A 25,283-nucleotide genomic window follows, 5' to 3' on the forward strand; every position below is an offset into this window, starting at 1 on the left:
CTCTATTAGTATATTTGGAACACATTACATAACTCTTCATTATTTAAGTTTTTTGAAAAATACATTTGTCAGTGACAGCCAACTGAAGAAGAATTTTCCTTTAAAAATTGATAGGATTAGAACTTGATTAGATTTAATACTTATTAGAACTTGATAAGATTTTTGCAGCATGGGAATTTCTCTGTCTGACTATCAAAATATTTATAAGTAGAAGAAAAACAAAGTTCTTCTTGTTCTAATCCATTAAAATATTAATGCACTACCTTTGCTACCACTGGAAAAAATATTTTCTGAAATTATTTGAAAACCTGTTGAAGAAATCTTATCAACACTGCACCAATTACCATAATACCAATAGAACATATTACTGTCAGTAGTGCACAATAAGTAAGCGTCATTTGTATATGACGATTTTCTAAGGTTTTCCTAAGCGAATTTCCTATTAAACTTTTTCGCCTTTAACTTCGCTTTTTAGCACATAGCTTATTTTGTTTTTTTTTTTCAATTAATTCATATTATCAATATTAATTAAGCATTACTGTCAATAATATCGTGATTTTTTATGGCTCCACAAAATGAAAAAGTATATTTTCTCCATTATTTTCGCTTTCAAGTACGGAATTTTTTTTTTATATCTGTTAACATATTACTAAAATTAATTAAACACCATTGTCGTCATGGTGATTTCTTATGGTGGTGTATGGAGATTTCTTATTGTTCTTCTAGATAAATATCTTGACTCCATCAGTCTTGCGTTCTGGTACATAGTCTTTTTATTTTATTTCAATGTGCATATATTAACTAAATCAATTAAGAGTCATTGTCATCTCTAATGTTATGGCGATTTCTTTTACGTTTCTTCTAAGCGAATCAGTACCAGCCATTGAATACATAAATATTTTTCTTATTCAATTACCGTTGATTCTGAATTATTATTTTTTAGAAACATGTTTTAAAGAATTAATTTAGTGGTAGCCAACTAAAGCCGAATTTTAGAAGAAAAAAAAATTATTAGAAATTCATAAGGATTTTTCATCCTGACCATTTCTCTATCTTACTTTTAATTTACCGTTAAAATATTTAGAAGTAGCGGCGGAAAAATTTCCCTTATTTCCAATTCTTTAAAATATTAATAAACTGAATATTAATACCACTGTAAAAAATATTTTCTTAAACTACGGAAAACCCGTTCTAGAATTCTTATCAAAACCAATTCACCAATTACCATAATACCAATAGAACATATTACCGTCAGTAGTGCACAATAAGTAAGCGTCATCTGTATATGGTGATTTTTTACGGTTTTCCTGCACAAATTTCCAATTAATCTTTCTTCCATAAGCTTGGCTTTTTAGCACATATCTTATTTAATTTAATTTCAGTTAATACACATTATCAATATTAATTGAGAATCAGTGTCAATAATAATATGCAGATTTTTTCCGGTTACCCAAAACGCGAATAAGTATCTTTTCTACTTATTTTTGCTCTTTAGTTCAGAAGTTACTTTTTTTATGTCAGTTGATACGTATTACCAAAATTGATTAAGCCTCATTGTCGTCAATGATAGTATGACAATTTCCTACGGCTCTTCTTGACAAATAAATACCTTTACTCCATTGCTTTTGCTTTCTACTACATAGCTCATTTTTTATTTCAATATGCATATATATTATCTTATTTAAGCATCAATGGCGTAATTAAGCCTCATTTATGTTTCTCCCAAACGAATAAGTAGCACTTTCCCATTAATTTTGTTTTTGAAAACATAATTTTTTTCTATTCCATTAAATTAGATTTTAAATAAGTATTTTTTTTTAGAAACGCGTTTAAAATATTTTTTTTCCAATGGCAGGCACTGAATTTGAATCTCTTGCCTATACTATGCCAGAATTGTTGCTCATTTCGCGTTACCCAGTGGGTACCTGTGAACCAAAGTCACGGAGGCGAGCAACATTGCCCACGCCACACTGCCACAAACCCGTTTATAGGGAGGGCCACATTCACACACACACACACAACAGAGGACAGCAAAAGGAGAGAGAGAAACATCCATGCCCGGAGCGGGATTCGAACCCGCAGCCTATGGCTTCGCAATCAGGCACGCTAACCAGGCCGGCTGCGTTTAAAATATAATATAAGTAAAAAAAAAACACGTGGTATCCGACAAATTATAAATTTGGTGACGCAGACCCCGCGTGCTACCTCGTAAAGTTCATTGAATTCATCTGACGTATCGAATAAAAAATAATTAAATATATTTAAATACGTGCAATAAACTATTTTTTGATCAGAAAGAGCTATAAGCTAGCAATTATCACGGATGTATCTTTTAAATATATGAACACATAATTGCTTACAGTAAAACTTAAAACAATGACTAACGCTCAACCAATCGGAAAATTCCGTTTCGTTTTTCACTCATCCCGCTTGAGCAGTTCGTCGTAGATTGTTCTAATATCGACAGTGATCTTCCACGAGCTTAAAACTATCTGTATTTAAATTTCATCGCTTTCTGTCTAATGGTTTAGGAGTCCATAAAGGACATACACACAGACATTCATTTTTATACAGAGAGATTTAAAATACCTTCGAAATTCCACGGTATTAAATGCTTAGATGAACAAAAACAACGTTATTAGCTTAAACCAAGCAACCACTAAATCAATGAAACCATAACAAAGAGTATTTTCTTTTCTAATAGGCTAGAGTTATTTATAGTAAACTATAGCAGCCTAATTAGAGTACTAAAAATCTATGAAGGAATCATACAAAATGCAGGGTGTCCCAAAACGACCGCCAAACTCTGCACACCTAGATTCCTCGTTGGGAGTACATAAAAACTGCCCAAAGAAGCGTTCCTGTACGACCCATAGTTTACGAGAAAAATACGAAAAACAAAGTATGACGTCACTGCCGGTGCAAGAAAAAAACACTTTATTGGACGTATCCACGGCGTGCTCAAGCATGCCTCGACATGGACGGCGGACACTTTGAGCATCTGCTTTAAATTGTGCATAGTATACTGCTGCTGACATGTTCAATAAAGTGTTTTTTTCTTTTCAGTGACGTCATACTTTTTTTCGCATTTTTCTCGTAAACTATGGATTGTACAGGATCGTTTCTTTGGACAGTTTTTATGTGCTCCCAGCGAGGAATCTAGCTGCGCAGAGCTTATGCAGTCGTTTTGGGATACCCTGTATACATAATTTTTTCAAACATTTGAAATACCGTATAATTTTTGCAGTATAAAATGCTTAGCTAAACTGCTGAAGTTTCTTTTTAAAAAAATTTTTTGAGCTGCTGAAATTGAAATTGATCTCTCAATACACCAAAGTTTCTTAAAATGGCAAGGGAAAGTAACCTGTTTGACATGAAGGAAAGGAAGGATATGATGAGATAGGAAAATTTTCGAATTTAAGTGCTTAAAGAATTGAAATTGTATTTGTTTATGCAAATGCAGGTGTGATAAATTTATCATAATTTCGTGATTAAAAGAAATAAAAAATAAGTCATTAGTAACTTGTTAAATTAATCTTCCGTGCTGATGCTTGCGCAAATTTTAAATTATACTTTTCCTTGAGCAGTCTTAAAACTATCAGGATTAATTTTAATTTACAATATTATAATTATATAAAGTAGAAAATAGGATAAAATTAAGCAACGTAAATAGGGTTAAATATCCAAATTCATCTTCCTTAACATAGGTACTTAAAACAATCATAGATAAACACTTTAATTCACTAAGAAATAGAAATGTTTTTCTCGATTAAAGTAATGGATATTTAAAAAGAATATCTAAATAAATGCCTTATTTAAAATTATGAATAATGTTCAAAGGAAAATCAATTTTAATGATAGAAAGAGTTATTAATAAGGAATTTAAAAGTATCTAAATTATGAGAAAATATTCAATGATTAGAGAATTTGTTTTAATTGCTTTAATATTTAAAAACGTTTTAAATGTATGTAAATTTATCTAATATGTAAATAGATAAAGCATTTTTACAAGCTCAAAGGGAGTAAATAAACTTTAAACAAATTGATCATTGTGTTCAAAGCATCTATTAAATTTGCAAAATTTACACTTCTCATTATTTTTTAATTTAAGTTAGTTTTGCATTTAAACGTATATTTTTCTACAATTTTGGTAAAAATAAAACGTGCAAGCATATATCGACAAAAAATAGTAAGCACAGACATTTACTAATTATTATAAGGAATTTCAGTTTTTATAATTGTTGCAGATAAAGTGTTTTTTAGCTTATAGATTTAGTGCTTTCTGGAGCATTTTTTAACGAAATTATTTTATAAAATTTGCAAGGAAAATTTTCTAAAATTTTTCGCACTTTACCACTTTCCTGTTAAAGGAACTAGGTGATTTAAATTTCTTAGGAATCTGTATCTTTATTCCTAATTTTCTAAATATAAATTTGAAAACGATTTATCAAGTATAATGAAAATTAGAGCCCCTGACAGATTTATTAGACAAATAAAATCGATGGTTATTAAAAAATAACTCTTAGTATTATTTTTTATTGTTTGGTTAGGACTTTAATGAAAAAAATTGATAAATTATGAATATATTTGAATATCATTAAAATCCAGGAGGTCAATGAAATTTTTAAAAAAAACATACATTAGAAAATCAAAATCAGCTCCATTTTTTGTGATATTAATAGTTTAATCAGTTACAAAATTCGCAAATATCTAAAAAACATAATGAAATGATTTTAATAATATAATAAAAATACCTTTCATCTACAACGGAATTTTTGAAGTTTTAGAAAATATTTTTCCTCGTAGTAGCAAAGATAAGGTGTTAATATTTTTAATTGGAATTAAAAGGGTTATAAAAGTACACGAATTAAGTACTTCTAAGTCCCAAAAAAGATTACAAACATTTTTTAGTTTAAAATTTTTTCGCTTTAGTTTACTACTACTTAAAAACATTGTACAAACCTCAAACATGGGAAGGTTTGCACAAATATTTTACCATAGCTTTTTCCCATGGCCAATTTTTACCATAGTTATTTTTAATTTGACTAATATTTATATTTTCTCATATAAGAACTGTTTTTTTCTGAACAGATTTTCATAATGGCCAGTTTTTTTACGCATTTTTGTTGTCTCGGTCAAAGCATTATAAAGAATAAGGGTTAAAAAATTTTAAAGTGAAAAATAATTTTAAAAAAAATATTTTTGTTCTAATGATCAACATAAAAGTTTGCTTGATAGCAAAATGTACATTTAAAAATTTAAATCAAAGTTAACTGCTGAACAAACTCACGCAACCAAAACAAACGCTAATAGTTTCCACGGTTGAAATCTACATTTGAAAGCATCGCAATTCTATTGTCATTAAGAATAAAACTAGTGATGTATAATGAGACTAACTCTATGAAATAAGTTTACCAACTCTATGGAATAAAAATATCATGCAAGACGCTGTTCTCTGAACCCTATTAAATCTATTTCAAGCTAAACAAAAAATACGTATGTTTTTCGTCAAAGTGTATAATTGAAAGAGGCAAAAATAAAAAAAAAATATTATGATAATTAATTAATGCTAAGTATTTCTTTTTAATATAGGTTATTTAGTTTGTATGCATTCATTGAATTTTATATATGAACTTTGACACGTTTTTCCTAAAATATCAAAAGCGTATGATTGATTCTATCACAATGATCAGCAAATGTAACTTTTAAAATTTAAAAAATTTAAATAACACGTGGTATTTAAAATTGTTACACTAAAATGCTAAGTTTTTGTAGATGATACTATTTATACTCTAGCCTTGCAGAATAACTTGATGGTTCCAGAGTGTTGTTCAGAGACGAATATTCAATTCAAAAATATGGTATGATATTTTCCTAACAATTTAATACCATGTATAAAATTACACCCAAAAAATTCTAAGATACAGTAAAAATAATGAAACCCACGCACTGAAATTAGAAAAAACGCACCCATTTTCTAAACCATAATCGCGTGTAATCACAAAACTGCAATCTCTAGTATTTTGTTTAAAGTTATTTATGCAAAGTTTTGTTTTTAAATCAATACTTCTCAATTAAGTTTTTTATCGCCTAGTGAGTAAGATATCCAACTACTAATCTTTTTAGTTAAAACGTAAGTCTATTTAGTATGTTTTTTGAATTCCAACTAGCACTTGAATAAAAATTACCAAAAAAAAATGTTTTTTTTTTAATTTTTTTTAAATTTTTTAACTCTTCGATATGCTATTTAAAAAAAAATTAATATTTCTTAAAAGTTGGCTCGAGTTATAAACATGTTTGTTGTGCTTTTTACTGAATGATCTTGACGTCCAAGAATTTACTTCCTTCAATATTTATCACCAAATAAAATTTAATTAGAGAAATTATAAAATTTGTTTTACAAAAGTGTTTACATTTAGTTTTTTCTGGTGCTTATTTTGAACACCTGAAAAAATTCATAATGATTCCAAGTTAAATTTTAAGATAAGTTATAGAAAATCGAAAAAAGATTGCAGATTGATGCGTTCTCAATGCAATCAGCGCCACCTAATCCCTTAAAAATATAACGATTTCGAAAAGTAGTCTTACCCTTAAGCTTTTAAATCTTCTCTTATAAACAAAGATACGAAAAAACGAAATGATAGAAGATTTTCGGATAGAAAAGCTATAAATCATTTAATTTATAGGATGATAATGCTATGTATTTAAACTTTATTCTATAGGCAGTTTTTAATGCCTGAGTATTATTATTTTTAAGATTATATTTTGCGATTTGTTTGTCTAATAAAATCCACTTACAGAATCTCCGTAATATCATTTGAGATCAACGGAATACAGAGGCTTCCGGTTCATATGAAACTTAAGTCTTCATTCAATTAATAACGTAATCAAGTGCTGTAGCACCATGCGTCTCTCATTTAATGCACTGGCTACTGTATAATAAACGTATTACTCTATGCGACTCTTCTCAATCCTTAATAATAAACTAATAGTTTTATTATTGTATGTTGCGAAGGGAAATTATCTTCGAGGTAGAGGCTTAAAAATTATTCTGAATGATAAGTCGAGTGTAATTAATAATTTGATTATTAAATACACAAAAACTAAGTATTAAATGCTATTTTTTTTAAATCTAGTTCAATCTCACGAAGAAAGATATTAAGTATAAAATTTAAAATTATTCAGTTTTCTCAATTAAGTAACTACATATAAGTATACAAGTAACCAGCGAAACAAATGTCCTTATTTATTACTGGAATTAAATATCAAGATTTTTTCTTGTTAAAATTCAAAATATTATTAAATTGCCTAAAACCCTACTTCAATTATTTAATAACACGTTACCCATGTCAAAACTTATTTTAACCGTTTACCTGTTAATGTTCCAAAAATGCAAAATAGGGTTTGAGTTTAGATTTAATGAAAAATTTTAGTCCAAATAATACCATTTTACATACAATTAAAATGCGCAAGTAATTTTTGCATTTAGTTTTCCAAAATTATAAATATATGATTTTTAAGGAAAATTAGAAATTTGATATAATTTGTATTGTTTTTTTTTCTCGTGTGTTACATCATTTACGATTTGTTATATCATTAATTTTTATGATACAGCTGCAAAACATATAATATTTCAAAGGGAAAATACAACCTTAGTAAAAATATATTAGTTTAAAACAAAATATTCCATTTTTTAAATATCTCTCATGTTCAAACTGATAAAATTAAAGATTGCAACAAAAAGTGAAACTCAATAAAACTGAAAGACAACACAAAATTGACCATAAAATTGCTAAAACATAAAAAAGTAAATTGTAAAAGACTTTTTTGCAACTGTATTAATAAAAATATTCTTTATAAATTTTAAAACTAAAACATCTTTTTTCTTTTGTCCATCAAACAACAATATTTATTTTAATCTTTTTTCATTGAAAAAAGAATATAATTTCAAATATGAAACCATGAATATTTATTATTTTTATTTATAAGAGTTGTGCACGATAAAAACAACCAAAAATATTTTCTTTTTCTTTTTGCTAAGCAGAAAACGTTTCGGTAAAATAGTTTTTTCCCTTTATTTTCTGACAATTATTTTTATTTCAAATTAAATTATTATTGGAATTATTTTTTCTCATTAAAAATTTATTTTTATGATATTTTTTCAAGCATACATTTTGCTTATAATTCGTCAAGTTAGAGGTTTTTGTCAAATACAAAAGGCTTAGCTCCATTCTATTTATATATCATATCCAAAGTTATTCCCGTTACAAATTGAAACAATTACTGCAAATTCGAGGATATTATTCGAAGGTTAAAAATAAAGTTTAGCATGACTAATCCAAGAATATAAACTGAATACATTACCCTGTTCTTGTCCGTTTGAATGAACATCTGAATTGATCAGACTGAATTGAAATAAAGGAAAAGAAAGCAATTTCCAACTGCTTTCTCTGCAGTTATTAATATGCTACAATCGTTTTTCTTCGTGATAAAGTAGAGTTCAAATTTCCACAAAGCAAAATTAAAAGTCACGATCTACTTCTGATTTGAATTTAAGCTAATAACAGCGAAAATGTGGGATAAATTCTCTAAGTATGTTATCAATCAATGTTGAACTTAAATGAGTTTTCATTGTTGCGTAAAGTAAGAATAATGCACTAAAATAAGAATAAAGTTATGAAACAATTATTCAGTTTGACATTTGTACCTTAGCATTTGGACAAACCTTTGGAACACTTCTTCAAGAGTGCATAGATTTTTTTAAATGTTTGATAATAATGCATTATTTAATAAATGCATATTTTTTCTATTATTTTTTGCAAGTCATTTAAAAATTAGAAATTTTAAAGCTTATAAAATATGTTTTATTTGATTTTTGATTTTTCTTAAAATTGCTTGCTTTAATGTTAACATAATTTAATTTACTTTTCTGAAAATATTCAATGCTAAGTTTATCTGTTATAAAGTTAAGTTTTTGCTATTAACATTTAATAATAAAACATGAAAATGCCAGTTTCAACTAGAAAATTCATTTTTTTACTTATTCATTATTTTCAATACTCTAATTTATTTTTTCTCATTTTATAGTTGAAAAAATATGAAAACTTTAAACATGTGGAAAGAAAAATTATAAGCTTCATCATTCTGTGTTCAATAATAAAAAAAATTAAATTAAGTCTTGGAATCGTCCTTAAACAGTTGCTCTAATTCTGACATAAGTCATTTTATCATTATTTTAAAATAGAACTAAGAAAATAATTATTTTTTTTAATATTATAATAAAGCAAAAAGTACACTTTCAGAAAATTTTTGTCCCAAACTCATGTAAGAACTATTTAGACCATGGTTTTTTTGTATGGAAGTGATGATGACCATGGTTTTAGACCTGGGACCTTATTTAGACCATGGTTTTTTTATCTTCCAACAACTTGCATAATACAGTTTAATATATAATTTTAGTAAATAACTTTAATTTTCAGTGCGTAAATGATGTCTTATATATTTATTTAAACTTATTTATTTTACACGGAGGTCTTAGAACGCAAAGCATGTATTAAAAAACTGATAAAGGTCTCATTCAAGCTTATTTATTATTAAAAGCCTTTAAATAACTTCAATCTTCAATTTTGAGTACATTATTAAAACACATATAAAAATATATAAACAATATGAAAAATATATATCGAAAAAGTATTAGATCATCCTTGAAATAATACTTATTTCATGTTTTTCTAAATACTACCAAAATAATTTCCAAGCTAATTCCAACCAATTCCAGTCTATATTTTTTTAAAATATCATTTGCTACACTGTCTTAATAAAAACTTTTCGGAAACAAGATTTAAAAATTTATTTTATTCGTGCAACGAAAATGTCTCTGTAATGCTAGTTTAAATCTTTCAAAATAATTGTCTAGTGAATATGATTATTTAAATATGTAATCCAATGATCTAATTATATTCTAATGCAAAGCCTACTATTTTTTTTTTCTTTTCCTCCAGACTGTAGTTGTCATGGAGACAAAAGCATAATTATCTTCCTTGTAATGAATGATTTAGTATTTCGTCTTTCCAAAATAAGTATCACAGTTATCTTACGCTTTCGAATCACTTATGCAACTTTGGAATCATATCTCTTCTCAATAATAGCAATTATGACATAATATATTCTTTTTTTATTTTAATTGTTTCTGGGAAACTTAAAAAATACATTCTTGCTGTTTAGTTCTTATTGACTATATAATTAAACAACCTTTCCGAGAGAGTTTTAAGGTATGTCATTAGAAACAACCGTTTCTAAAGATAACGTTGGTTAAACTAGGTGAATATTATCTTTAAATATTTCTAAGCAATGAAGAACAACTCCTTGATTCCAGAGAGAGAAAAAACAAGCATTACATCTAACACGATAATAAATTCTTTAAAAAAAAGTTTTTTATTTGTCTTACATGCTCAGTGCAATACTTCCAAAGCCATTGAAAAATTGTTTCAGAATCTTTGAATACTAATAAACAGCTGTTAAACAAACCACAGTGCTGACGTACAATATCATCAGTGATAGACGGATCATGAGTTAGAGCTCCCTTCTTACCTGGCTAACCATAAGAAGTTTTTGAGGTTTTCCTCTTCATGTAACTCAAATTCGTGTTAGTTCAATCAGAAAGATCTCTACAGTTACGAATTTCTCTTAATACTTGATCCATCAGTTCCCTTGTCTTCTGGATTAGGTTCAAAATTACAAGGCCATCGAGCTATAAAGCGTGGATATAACTGCATTATTAATACTAACTCAAAATTGGTTTGGCTATTCAATAACGATTGGAAAATAAAAAATATTTTATTTATAACCAGATTTTTTTCACCCTATGAAACTGATCTATTTTTTATTTTGATTTACGTAAATCGCCAAATTTCTGATAAAAAGTATTTAATAAGATTTGTCGAAGCTATCTTATTTCATTTTCATTTTGTATAATTTTGGCTTACATATATTCTGCCCGCATTTTAACCTTTTTCATTTGTTTGTTTTTTCATTGTTTTAGCGACAGATATGATTTATTTTATATATATATATATATATATATATATATATATATATATATATATATATATATATATATATATATATACATATATACTTCTTTTCGAAGCTCATTAATGGTTAAAATATTTTAAATTGATTTAAATGTAAATATGTGATGCACAATTAACGACGATGTATATTAAATGAGTTTTTATTAAAGCAAAAAAATCACAAATCAATAATTTTATCTCTAGTCATATACATTTTTTCACGTATAATCTTAGAATCTTTATCGAACACATAATCCTTTCAGTGAAAATTTAGAACTCTTAGAATTTAGTTGATTGTCATTATATTCAAGACAAAAATATAACATCTCTTAATATAAAAATGGTTTCCTATTACCGCTTTAAATTAAGCGGAAAGCTTTACTGAAAAGTTTTTTTTATCATTAATAATAAATTAAAGCCTTCATCAAAGGTTCGTCTTTCTAAAATCTTTATTTTCTCGCGCTTTAATTTTTGTTTTGAAAATAACAGCCGATAACACAAGTGACATAGCTTAAATTGTTAGTAACAATTTTCATTTATTTATTTTTTTTAAATAAGAACTAAAGTAATAAAAAAAAGGTTTAAAATCCTGAAATTCTTCAGCAATGCATTAATGCTTGTTAGCATTAAATTTTTATTTGAAATCAGGAATTCAATCAAATAAATTCCAAATTCTTAAGAATCACTTTTTTTACAAAGAAAATTCAGTCACGTTTCGTAGCAACTAAACCTTAATTATTGGTGCTGATTATAGCGGAAGTACGGATGTCTGTGGAATTCAATTTCTATTTTTCCTCGCTTCTTTATTTGTTCAACTTTTATGCCCTTCTAATGATTAGAAATAACATATTTCTTATTTAAGACAGCAATCTATTATTTTCTCGAAATGTAATTCAATCTAAATTGAAAGAGAATTTTAAAGCAAAAATTTTATTTTAAACCATGTATACAGATTTTTTTTCTTTTCTCGAAACATTTCTATTCTCTTTAGGAAATTTTTGAAGGAAATGAAAAATAAAATTGAACTATTTATTATTGGAAATCTATTATATAAAATCTGAACATTTTGTATTATTTAAATTTTAAAAGGAAGGTTCATAAATGAAGCTTCATAATAAAAGAATCTTAAGGAAAAGTTTGTGTTAAAAATTTACGAAAGGAAAGTTTAATGGCAGAAAATGTCTATAATGGAAAGTTCTTAACGTAAAGTTTATATTCGAAAGAATAAGGTACAAAACCGCTTACATAAAAGCATTGCTCTTAAAATTGTACTGGCTTGCGATTTATTTATATTTTAAAAGTTATTATGGCACAAATAAAGTTAGATGACCTCTTTCGTTATAGTTCTCTTACATTTTCATACAAATAAAACTAAAGGTGCAAAAAAAGTTTAAAATGGTAACTTAATAATTATTTGATTTATCTCTATCTTCAGTATTAAACATAGTATTAAACTAAAATTCTGAATCTCCTCATTTTTACAAATGAAAAAAATATCAGGTCTTCATATAAGTAAACCCTAATTGATGTTGACAACTGCAGAAATATTGACTGTGGAAATTTATTTATACTCATTAACTCTCTAAAACTCTAATATTTTTTTCGATCCGAAATGGTATAGTATTATTTTGAAATCTAAATGGATATGAACCGAAATAAATCGTAATTCAATTTAAAAAAAAATTTCTAAAGAAATTCATTGTGATGATTTCAATTATATCGAAAATAACGCTCCTAGTTCCTTTAAGCATTTTTTTAAACATAAAAAGTTTCATGTAATATAATATACAAGTATTCGAAGTTGAAATTTAATAACTAAAAATCATGAAACGAAAAAAGTAATTATTTATCAAAAGCAGACATTTTCGTCTCAACAAATAATACATTAATACAAATCAGATCAAAATAATGTTTTAATAAAAAAAACATTATTTTGATCTAAATATTTTTTTACATTATTACAGTTTCTAGGTAATTTATTTTTTAGATGTATTCTTTTATATATATATATATAGTATGAAATTTATTTTATATATATAGTAATAATTATGTGAATAAACATTGGAAACTAGGTAAAAATTGCTTTAAATTTTTTATAATAGAACTTACGAAGTTAAATTAAATGTGAATTGCTGTAAAAAAGCCATGTTTGATGAAGGCTATGAAATTACCATTGTTTCTTATTTATTTCATAACCAGGTTTGACTGTTTGTTTTCTTTTCTTATTAAATTTTTTAATAATTGAAATTGCTTGCAAAATTTTTTAAATAGTAAAAATAGTAAGTAAAATTTTATTTCAGTGTAAGTAATATTTGCAAATTTTTTTAGTTTTTCCTACTACGTTCCGCATACTTGAAAACTAGAGTTGTGCTACATAAAACGATTGCTAATATCCGAAAGGTACCTTAAAACTTTGAAGTAGAGATTTGCTTTTTAAAGACCATTTGTTTTCATAGTGCATTACACACAGATGAAAAATGTGTCGTCAAAACTACTAGAATATTGTAAAATGGGTAATGCTTTTTGTAAAATTAACAATAAAATACTGTTTTATAATATGTGATCAAATATGTTAAATTTATCATGATATCTTTAAACTGAGCCTAAAAGCTATTTAATCGGTTAGATTTACTTTTAATTTTTATATTTTTGCTTAATGTGTGGTAATAGGAACTATATTTTTGAAAACCAGACCAGAACTGTCACCATATTAACGGAAAAATTACAAAATAAATGGCTTAAATACCGTATATTTTGGTTTTTATTACAAAGAAATATTTATTTCTTTAACCAGAAATGTCATTAACATACAGTACGGTAATTTTACCTTTATGTCCGTGCAGGGTTAGAGAATTAATCACACAAATTTAATACAAATTCGATGAAATTAATCAATATTAGTATTATTTCTTTGGATTTTATTTATCAAGTGACAAGTAACAAGAGTTGACAATTAAATATAGCTTTACAAGCTAAGCTTTTTCAGTCTCAAAGCAGCGGAAGCAATTAAAAACATTTTCTTCTGTTGCCTACCATAATATTTTCTGAATAAAGATTTCAAGAAAGGTAATTACTTCAATTAAATATCTTTTTACTCATTTAACATTTAATATGCCATACCTTAATTAATCCCTGAAATCTTTCAATTCAATAAGACTGATTTAAATATCTCTCTAATGAAGAAATTCTTTAAAGATTAGTCTTCTTGACATTAAGAACTATTTAAATCGTCTTTGTTGGATTCCGAAAAGATTTCAGTGGGTTTTATTAATATCTCTTCAGATGCAGTTTCCTTAATTTAGTGGTAAATGATTAAGGAGTAGAAGGCTTTGGGCAATTAGAATATTTATTATTTACAATTAATTATTTGTTTGCTATTCCAAATGAAATCTGAAAACTTAGCGTAAATATATTTATAAACGTGAAAACTATTTCACGTTCAAATCCTAAAAAGTCTGTTCCTGTTTTCTAAACTTATAAAATCTCAATCCCAAAATAGATTGCATTTTTTCATCAAAAAATTTAACATACATCTACTTTTGATTTAGAGTATTTAAACGCAGTAAATCTTGATATTAATGCATAGAAATAATTATCAGCATGTTGTAATATTTAAGCCACATTCAATTGTAACTGAGATATAAAAAAATATTTTTTTTTAAAGTTTTTATAGTATTAATGTTTTAATATTCTTTCCATTACAAACAAATCAATTATGATAAATTACTAGAGTAATCCTTTGTAATAAAATAGAAATTAATTTAAAATGACACACATTCCTTCCATTACAAACAAATCAATTATGATAAATTACTAGAGTAATCCTTTGTAATAAAATAGAAATTAATTTAAAATGACACACATTCTTTCCATTACAAACAAATCAATTATGATAAATTACTAGAGTAATCCTTTGTAATAAAATAGAAATTAATTTAAAATGACACACATTCTTTCCATTACAAACAAATCAATTATGATAAATTACTAGAGTAATCCTTTGTAATAAAATAGAAATTAATTTAAAATGACGTTCTAAGTCACAAATAGTAAATTTAAAATTTCACTATTTGTGATTTGTGAAGTTGTTTTAGCCCATTTAAATAAAAGATGCAAAAACATTCATATTTGAGAAAAATAAACCTTGCAACCTATGCTCAAGATAAAATTAATGAATAAGTAAACACATACTGGCGAATTAAAATTAAATAATATATATATATATACAGGGTGGTCCCGAATTCATGGTACAAACTTTAATGGTAGGTACAGGACATTGTAACAATGATTTATTGTATAGGAATGTATAGTCGCTAGTGACGCGGTGAGGCGTAAACAGGGGAAATAAAAGGAAAGAGAAATGGAGTGATCGGTTGGTATCATTGCCGGTAGAGGGCAGTAGATGTCTAGCCGCCGTTGAAAATGATACATCGCAGTAGGGAAAAGAGTCATTCACAATTTTCCTGCCGCAGACGATGGGTGACTTTACGTATGCAGAAAAAGCAGACATGCATTACAAGTACGGCCGTGCAAATGGTAACGGCAGAGCTGCGTTACGAATGTATCACGCGGAGTATCCTGATCGACGAATGCCGGATCATAAAATTTTTCAACGGTTACATCGTCAACTTTGTGAAACAGGTGCGCTCGACGTCAGCAGACATGACGCTGGTCGATTAAGAGCTGTGCGCACTCCAAGGCTGGAAGAAAGCATCTTGAACATTGTGGCTGATATACCCGAGTCAAGCACAAGAACTGTTGCGCGTGACGTAGGCGTGAGTCATCAGATTGTATGCAGAGTGCTAAACGAAAATCGCTTACACCCCTTCCATTTTCAGAAAGTACAAGCATTGAATCCGGCAGATTATCCTCTCCGCGTGAACTTCGGCCTGTGGGTGATGCAGCAATGTGCGTTGCAGCCGGATTTCGTAGCTGATGTGCTATTTACAGATGAAGCGACATTTTCACGCGAGGGTATCTTTAACGCGCACAATTCCCATGTGTGGGCAACCGATAATCCACATGCAACGCGTCCACATGCGTTTCAACAACGTTTCTGTATTAATGTGTGGGCTGGTATTGTGAACGAATTTTTGATTGGCCCATACTTACTACCCACGCGACTCAGTGGTGGAAGCTATCTTGTTTTTCTGAAAGAAGTGTTACCACAACTGCTGCATGATGTTCCGATCGCCATTCGTAACCGCATGTGGTTTCAGCACGATGGGGCGCCAGCACACTTCAGCATTGATGTACGGAATTACCTGAATGCCACGCTTGGTGCTCGATGGATTGGGCGTGGTAGACCAATCCCTTGGCCACCCCGATCTTCCGATTTATCGAGCCTCGATTACTTCTTATGGGGACATCTGAAGCATCTTGTTTATGAGACTCCAGTTGACTCAGATGAGGATCTCGTCGCTCGCATATCTGTAGCTGCTGCAGGTGTGCGTGAAATACCAGGCATCTTTGAACATGTACGCCAATCGCTCCACCGACGCTGTCAAGCATGTATCGCTTCTGGTGGACGCAATTTTGAACACTTACTGTAAACATGACACTTGTCAACAACTCTTTCAATAAAATCTTTGTTTTTCCTTTCGGCCGTTATTTCTCCTGTTTACGCCTCACCGCGTCACTTGCGACTATACATTCCTATACAATAAATCATTGTTACAATGTCTTGTACCATGAATTCGGGACCACCCTGTATATATATATATATAGGGAAGAGGAAAAATTATTGAATTAAAACATTTTTAAAAATATATTTTATGAAGAAATAATATATATATATTCAAAAGCCGGAAAATAAAAAAAAATGAAAAGAAATAATCTCTTTAAAAAGGAGTGATATCCAACATTGTATCAATATACCCAAAACAAAATATATCAATACAATAGTGTGAGATGTACGAAAAAAATAGAAACAAAATCGAAAACATTAAGTAAAAATTATATTATACAAAAGACAGAAGAAAAAAAATGTAAGGAAAAAACAGAACAAAATATAAAACGAAATCTATAAAACAAGTTGTGAATTCAAAACTTACATGTACCGGAATCTTTCAAGAATGATTTAAAATATTTTCGTATTAAAATTGCCAGATTACAAAATATAATAACTGAAGCAGAAATAACGTTAATAGAGTTTTTTTTGGCAGGCACTGAACATTATTCTTTGCGTAATGTTAATAGAGTAAATGGAGGTATTTTGCCTTATGGCGCGTTCTTATTGCAGTGCTGAACCTTGTTTGATTTGTTAGTTACCAAGGATTTGCCCGAAAATGAATGTGCGCAAAGTAATATTATACTGGATAATATAATGAAGTTTATAATTAATGAGGTTAATTCAGGTTAGAATGAAGTCAGAAAATTGACATCTATTTTAAAAAAGAGAAAGAGAAACGTGATTTGCGCATCTTGCCCAGATTTATTGACACGGATTTGCCCGAATTGGATTTGCACATGGTAAAAATATAAATTAACAAAGAGGTTTTTTGCAAATTCGCTAATAATAGCATACAATTAACTCAGTGATTTTACATAGAATTTAATTACTTTAGTGGGGTATCTATTGTTAACAATTATTTAAATCATTCTTGACAATATTTAAAATCATACTTGAAATAAATATGAAATATATATATATATATATATATATATATATATATATATATATATATATATATATATATATATATATATATATATATATATATATATATATATATATATATATATATATATATATATATATATATATATATATATATATATATATATATATATATATATATATATCATAAATAAAAGAGCAAATATTTCATGAATAGAAAAATAAAGTAAACATTTTCTCAACCAAACTATGAAGATGTTTAGTAAATGCAAGATATCAAAGTAAAGCTTTAGTTACCTATTTTCAATACTTTCCACTACAAAATACATTCTCTTAAATAAGATTACAGGATTATTTCTCTGCACTCAGAAACATCATACATTTTAAAACAAGGCAATTAAACAGGGAATACAATGTAGTGTAGAGCAATTAAAACAGCAGTGAACAACAAACAGCACATTTCACTAAAAGTACCAAGCTCCCTTGAGATAACGATCTTGGTGTAACTAAGTTTCTATTTTTAAGTTTCAAATTTCTATTGGATACCGTACAGAAATATTAAATCCTTGTGGAGCCATTACAAGATAAATGCACTGTACAAAGCTTCAACTTATTCTCAAATGGCAACGCGTCGATTGCTTTCAGCGAGCGGTGGCTTCATTGTTGCCTAAAAGTATTCAAAAAGACTTGAAATAAACATTTTTAAAACAACTGTTGAAATAGGGACTTAATATTATTGAATGCAACATAGAGATGGAACCTTGCGTCTGTGTTATCTCAAATATTATGAACTATAATGTTTTCTGTTATTCAATTTTCTATCAATGATTTTATTCCAATTTTCTTAAACAATAAAAATAAGTTCAAATGAATTTTTCCAATAATATTTTTTGAAAGCCTATGAAACCAATATCAATAATGGCATTATTTTTCTTAAAATTTCTTTAAAAAATAGCTGCTTATTCTCTAATAGCAATATTCAATTTGCTCTCATCAGTGCATCTCTCTACTGTTTAAGAAATTTTTACCTAAATAAGTAAAATACTTTAAATAAGTTTTTTTTTTAATTTAAATATCGTACTAAGAATTTAATATTATTCGATGCAAGATATTTTCGATGATACCTCGTGATATATTTGCATTTGAGTTACTATAAATAAAATTAGCTATACTGCTTCGGCTTAATCAATTACGTATTATTCTTTTTAATCCCCTTTTTTCTTAAGATATTAATTAAAATTGAAATGAATAATTTTTAGAACTTTTTAAACAACTTCTTCTTATAATACTCATAATACTCTTTTTTCATAAAAAATAAAGAACAATTTTGTTCCAATACCAATTTAATTAATATCAGAATAATCAATATAATATTATTATCAGTAATAATGCAAATATAAAAAGTAATAAATTTAAAATATTGCATCACCAGTATTATATCATTGTGTATTATCACATTAAGGGAATTTTATATCTCAATCTTATCAGAGTAATATATCTAATCATATATCGCCTGTTATTTTTTTTTAAATTACTGAGATAGAATTCCATTTTATAAATACTTTAATTGATTTAAAAGATTATAGAGTACAAGGCTGTATAGAAAAGTTGTCTTTATTCAGAGAAAGTACGTTTTTGTGTCTGATTTCGCAACCTTGACCCCTTAACGATCTAATTAAATAAAACGGTCTTATAAGTGCCTAATTTTTTTTATTCCAGAAAATTATATAAGGAAAGGTGTGCATACAATATATGAGTTCATTTTTGTTTTGTAACTTTTTTTAGCTTGAAATTTAAAACTCCCTATGTACTCCACATGACATATGACCATATAACTCTGACTCCATAATGTAGGCAATATTTAAAAAAAATATTTTATCATAAAACACAAACCATGCGTATTCACAAAAAGCATAATTTGCAGAACTTAACTAACAGTAAGAAATACGTATCAATACGTACGCTAACAACTAGTTTTAAATAAGTTTTAAACAACAATTTTTAAAACTAGTTTTGAACAACTAGTTTTAAATAAATCTCCAGTTACATCAAAAATATTCTTGTGCAGCCATCTAGTGTGTAAAATAGGAAAGAAACATTTACAGGCACGACAGCTGGATAAATTTAAACCTTTTCGGCGAAGTAATTTTGAACGCTCTAGCTCGGAAATATAACTGTCACGAGAAATAGGAGACCAGAGCTCACCCCACAATTTTGATGGGAGCGAGAGGAGAATGGTTAAATATAGCCTGCATATGCTAATTAGCATAATTTCAAACTGATCCTCCAACCATTAAGTTTGAGATCTTTTTATTTTCTGCGTACTACTTCTTTTACTGGAATCAATGAGCAAACTGCAATACATTTCACTCTAAATACCAAAGTGTCACTTGATATAATGATCTCGATTCGAATAAGTTTCTAATTTTTAAATCATAAACTTCAAATTCGAAAGAGGTGCAGAAATATTAAATCCCAAAGGGGTTACGAGATAAATACGTTGTCGAAAGCTTCAACTTCGTCTCGAAGGAGAAAATGTCAATTGTTCTCAGAAATAATTTCTCTTCACTTTTTCTTTTATAAAATGCAGCTTATAATGGCTCAAATATTTTTGAAACAAGCCTATTTTAAAGTAAATATACAAACAAAAACTTAGATTATTTGATGCATTTCATTTTCAAAGAACTTTATTTTTCTCCCATGTCTTAAACGGCACTATATAATCCCTCTTTTATTTTGATTCTTTTTTTAATGCATTGTTTATTTTTTATGTTATGTTAATTGGTACTTTTTACCATAATTTAGTAAGCATCATCGACTTCAAAAATACTAATTAAAGTATTTTTTGTTTTTTAAAGTAAACGAATTTGTACCATTTCGCCATTAATATTGCTTTTTAGCACTCAATTTTGCTTTTGTTTCAACGAAACATTTTTGCCAAAATAAATTAAGCATGATTGACGTCATTAACAGTTTGGCTATTTTTCGCACTTTTCCTAAATAAATTTGTAATATTTTTCATTAATTTTGCATTTTAGTACGTTTTTGTTTCAATCAGTACCTATTACTAAGAGCTTTCTTTTGAAGAGCTTAAAATATACGGTGATTTTAAAGCTTGGAGTGAGTGTTTAACGAAATTTCAAGATACGAATTTGATATGAGCTATATAACTGTCTAAGGTGGAAAACTGCGTAGTAATACATCAGAAGCTGAAAATTTCACGTTAGAATTGACTTTGTGTTACTAAGCTTCATTAAATTATTTATTTACATCATTTTCTCATTAGTTTTTGTATAAAAATTCAATACTAAAATGCAAGAAACATTGTCGACTGTAAATACTTTCACAGTTTAATCAAACATTTAAAAAAACTTGAATGGCCCTTTATGCTGTATTCTTTTTTGTTTGGATAGTTGAAGATGTAGAAATTGAATTATCGTTTTTCAATTCTTTTAATATCAGTGAATTTTACGAGGAATACTTATCGGATTTAAATTATCTCCCATTTAAATGAAATAGAATTGTTTTAAAATAAATTTCGAAGAAGACTTTCTTATGAGATATGATTGAATGTACTCATTTTTTGAAACAAAATTACTAGTTTCACTTTTTCTTTATTTTAATATAACTTTAATAAAAGTTTTAAGAATTTCATTCCGAATTAATTTAGCGTATTTGAAATTATTTGTTTATCTCTGACCTGATCATACGTGTAATATTTTATAAGGAGAAAAAGGAAATATATTTATTAAGGAAATATAGTAAATTCAATCTAGAAAATAGCAAACACGTTTAGTGATTCTTCTCAAGTAATATCAGTTGAATTCTTTGAGGGTATTTCTTATGTTTAAAAAAATATAGTTTTATGCTTTGATTGGTTATGCATGAATTGTTTACATAAATAAATCATGTCATTTAAATGTTTGGAAGCCATGTAGTTTTTTTAAATTTTCTTTACGAAAAATGTAACAACAGTAACAAAAAAGTATATTTAATTCTTGTTAATTTATCAACGGATTTAGTTCCTATTTCGATAAACTCCTTATAATGTGCTCAATTTTAATTCTTGATAAAGTTTGAAAATATTAATTGCATTGAAATGCAATTTAGTCAAGCTAGATTAGATTCTAACTAACCTACTCGATTTGCTCATTAATTCCCATGACTTATTCACATCCATTTTTGTTTATTTGAACAATTATGTTGTTTTATCAAATTTATAATTCGTCTAGATAATTTTTTTCTTAGATTAAAACAGTTTATTTTTTCAAACATTTTGATTTAGCTCTCGATCTTTGGATCTGGACTTTAATATTATAATTACATTTATCAAGCAGGTTTAATGGAAACTAGATTACAGAACTCAGTGCATGCAACTGTTTCTCTACACTTAGTTATTAATAACCCTTATCCACAAAAGTTTATTTGGAAATATTGTAACATATTCTTGAGCAGCAATTAATGTGTTTGGCAGCAGGTTGTAAGGACAAAAGCAACCAAAAATATTCTTGCTTAATTATTTATCTTGTTTAATATTTTGAGGAACCCAGGTCACTATCTGACACTAGCCCCAATTCTGCTTAACAATCATTTTTCTTTATCTAAATGCTGAAATTATTTAATTAAATCAGTAAGAAGCATTATGCAAGAATGTATTTTGTACTAATAGAATACATTTGAGGATCCAGACTCGGTTCGAATTCGGCCTTGATTGAAATTTTTGTCTACCACATCTCTTTAAGTTCATATATTTAATTTAAGAAGAAGGGCCTCATTCTAAAACAAATATGAATAATGTAACAATAAATAAGGAATTTGTATCATTCAGTAAATCGAGAATTTAAGCATTACAGAAAATAATACAGCAAAAATTTCTAAATCTATAAATTTAAAAGAATATGGACTCGAAGCGTATAACCATGGCCGAACGGCTAACGGAACTCACCTGAAGAGTCGGAGGTGCTGGGTTCATGTCTTCAAGTTCGCCAGATTTCTACAAACACTTCAGAAGCATATACATACATAATTAGAGTTTTTAGATACTATTTATGGAATGTTCTAGAAGTTTCCAGAAAATTCCTTTACGTCTAGTTTGTTTCCTTATTATACTGTATATAATAAATTGACCAGCGTCCTCCTAAAACTAAAAAAAAAAAAAACTGGTTGAAAAATTTCGATACAGATCTTAGAAAACAAACTGCTTTATCTTTCCAGTTTAATGTTCTCTTCGAAGAGATCCTCTAACCCCATCATTTTTTTTAATAATTATAAAGATAATTAAGTCCTCTTGAATCAGATGGTTGGGTCACATCTATAGAAAAGAAGATAATGAGCAAGTTAAGAAGTTGACTTCCGGAAACTTAATTAAGTTTCCGGAAGTCAACTTCTGGATTGGCTTCCGAAAAAGGGGAAGACCAAACACCAAATGGATTGATTCTGTGAAAAATATCTCAAAACCATACATAGTAATAGATGAATAAATCTGATCAAACCAGATGGAAAGGACTTGTTGAGCTGATTCTAGTCTGTACTAGTCTGTAATGCTGATGAAAAAAGAAAAAAAGGTAAAGAAGTGAGTTTCGAATATTCTTTTTGAAATTTTAATGCCAGTTTTTTTTCTCAGTTTCCGGAGGAAGCTGGTCAGCTTATTATAAAAGCTCATTTGTTACAAGTGGAAATTGCTGCGACTATGGTCTTCGTATTCTGGAAGTTAATAAATAAATCCGCTCAACTTCCCAGCGTAAATTCCATTATTTTCAAATCAGAAATTATTACATTAGTTTGTTTGTTTTTCATAAAAAAAAATGCGAGAATAAAAAATTAAAATTTTCAAAAAGCTTTTTTAATGTATGCTATAAAAATCATAAATTTTGAGATTTTTGTAAACAGCATTTTACTCAGAATTATTTTTAGAATTCGTCTAATTGACACAAGAATTGAAAATTTTAACAAAATGCAAGAAAACCATACAAGGTAGGGGAAGTTTACTTTTATTCTTCATTTTACAGTTTCATGTATTAAAGAAGTTTTGTAAACAATATTTGAGATTTTTTTGGGGTGTTTTTTTCGAGTAAGCTTAAAAAGTTTTTCAATCTTGCATGAAAATTAGTCATTTTAACAATACACCACCCTAGAATAATAGAAGAGACACTTTTATTTTTTAACATTTTTGTTTTTAAATTCCTCAAGAAATACTTAAAGGATTATTTGTAACTTTAGAAGTAATTAGTTCATGCGATTTTTCCTACTTAGCAATAAAGTTTAAAGCTTTCAGAGAATTCAGGGACCGACAATAAATTACGAAATAAAACAAGTATTTTCGTACACTTTATGCTAAAAAATCATGCAATAATTTTGTAAGTTGGCCCAATTACTTTGTTTTTTTTTATTTTCAAAGATTGCATAAAATTTTACAAATCTAGCTTAAATACTTATGGAGATATGGACATTTTTATAAAAGAATTAATTGTTTTGTCTTATGCTTTTTTTGTTGTTATAACTTAAATAAATAAAATTTAATTAAATTTATTAAATGATTAAAATAAAATTTAAAAAAAAATGTTATCAACAAAAATATTCAATAAACTTAAACATCAATAAAATTTACACTAAAATTGATCAAAATTTCTGGACTGATTAAGAATTAATCACATGAATATTTTTTTTTAAAATTAGAAAGAAATTCTTAAAAAACTTCGCAATATATGACTGTATAAAGTAGCTCTATTATACTATTTATTTGATTATTACATTATTATACTATTATTATACTATTTATTTGATGATTATTATACTATTATTATACTATGTATTTGATCATTATTATACTATTATTATACTATTTATTTGATTATTATTGTACTATTATAAAAATATTTATTTGAAGAAGCCAGAGCTGTTACTGATATTAAAAGAAGAAAACTATGGCAACTAATTGTTAGTTTCGTGTAACGTTGAGTGCAGCAGAAAAATCTCCTCATTTAATTACTTTTACTTTAGTTAAGATTTCGCTTCATAGTTTAATTTAATTTCCTTACTTTTGCTCTACCTGTTTCTTTAATTAAGAAAAACTATGAAGTTTCTGATACATTGTTGAACTATATCAAATTCATATCTCATTTCAAGGATTTTATGACGACAGTAAGTTCATAAAAATCCAAGGATAATTGTTTTATCCCTAATTGATTAGGGTTTTAAAGAATGGCTGAAATAATTTTGAAATATCCTATCAAAAACGTCTTTATGGCGATGATTTAAATATTTTTTTGACTATAAATGCTTTAGTCATTAATTACTTTACATGCCCCTACGGATTTAGATATAATATGGAATTGCAACTGTATAGGATTAAAAAGCTAAATATAATAGAAATTATTTCCCTTAAAATTTAATCCAAAATATTTTTTTAGATATTGTTAGGTTAAGGGAATATCATTGCCATAATTGCTTAAGAATGATTATATTATAATTGAATCACCTGTTATTATTAAAAATAAAATAAATATAAACTTCAAACTACTATGTGTTTAAAAAACAAGAGCTTTAATATTAGGAGGAACAATTCCCAAATATATTTCCTTTCGCATTTATTT

General features: G+C 27.3%; 1 long non-coding RNA gene across 1 annotated transcript in view; it reads left to right on the top strand.

Moving 5' to 3' along the window:
• The window catches only part of LOC107446623 (uncharacterized), a 56,899-nt gene extending 43,317 nt beyond the window's left edge, over positions 1-13,582 (top strand). Inside the window, exon 4 of the long non-coding RNA XR_006225893.3 lies at positions 13,401-13,582. This is a non-coding gene — a long non-coding RNA (uncharacterized LOC107446623). The remainder of the gene's footprint in view (positions 1-13,400) is intronic.
• The last annotated feature ends 11,701 nt before the right edge of the window (positions 13,583-25,283 follow it).

Source organism: Parasteatoda tepidariorum, chromosome 2 (genome assembly GCF_982258835.1).
Source record: "Parasteatoda tepidariorum strain Cologne lab strain chromosome 2, Ptep-v5.0, whole genome shotgun sequence".
NCBI classification, from domain to species: domain Eukaryota; kingdom Metazoa; phylum Arthropoda; class Arachnida; order Araneae; family Theridiidae; genus Parasteatoda; species Parasteatoda tepidariorum.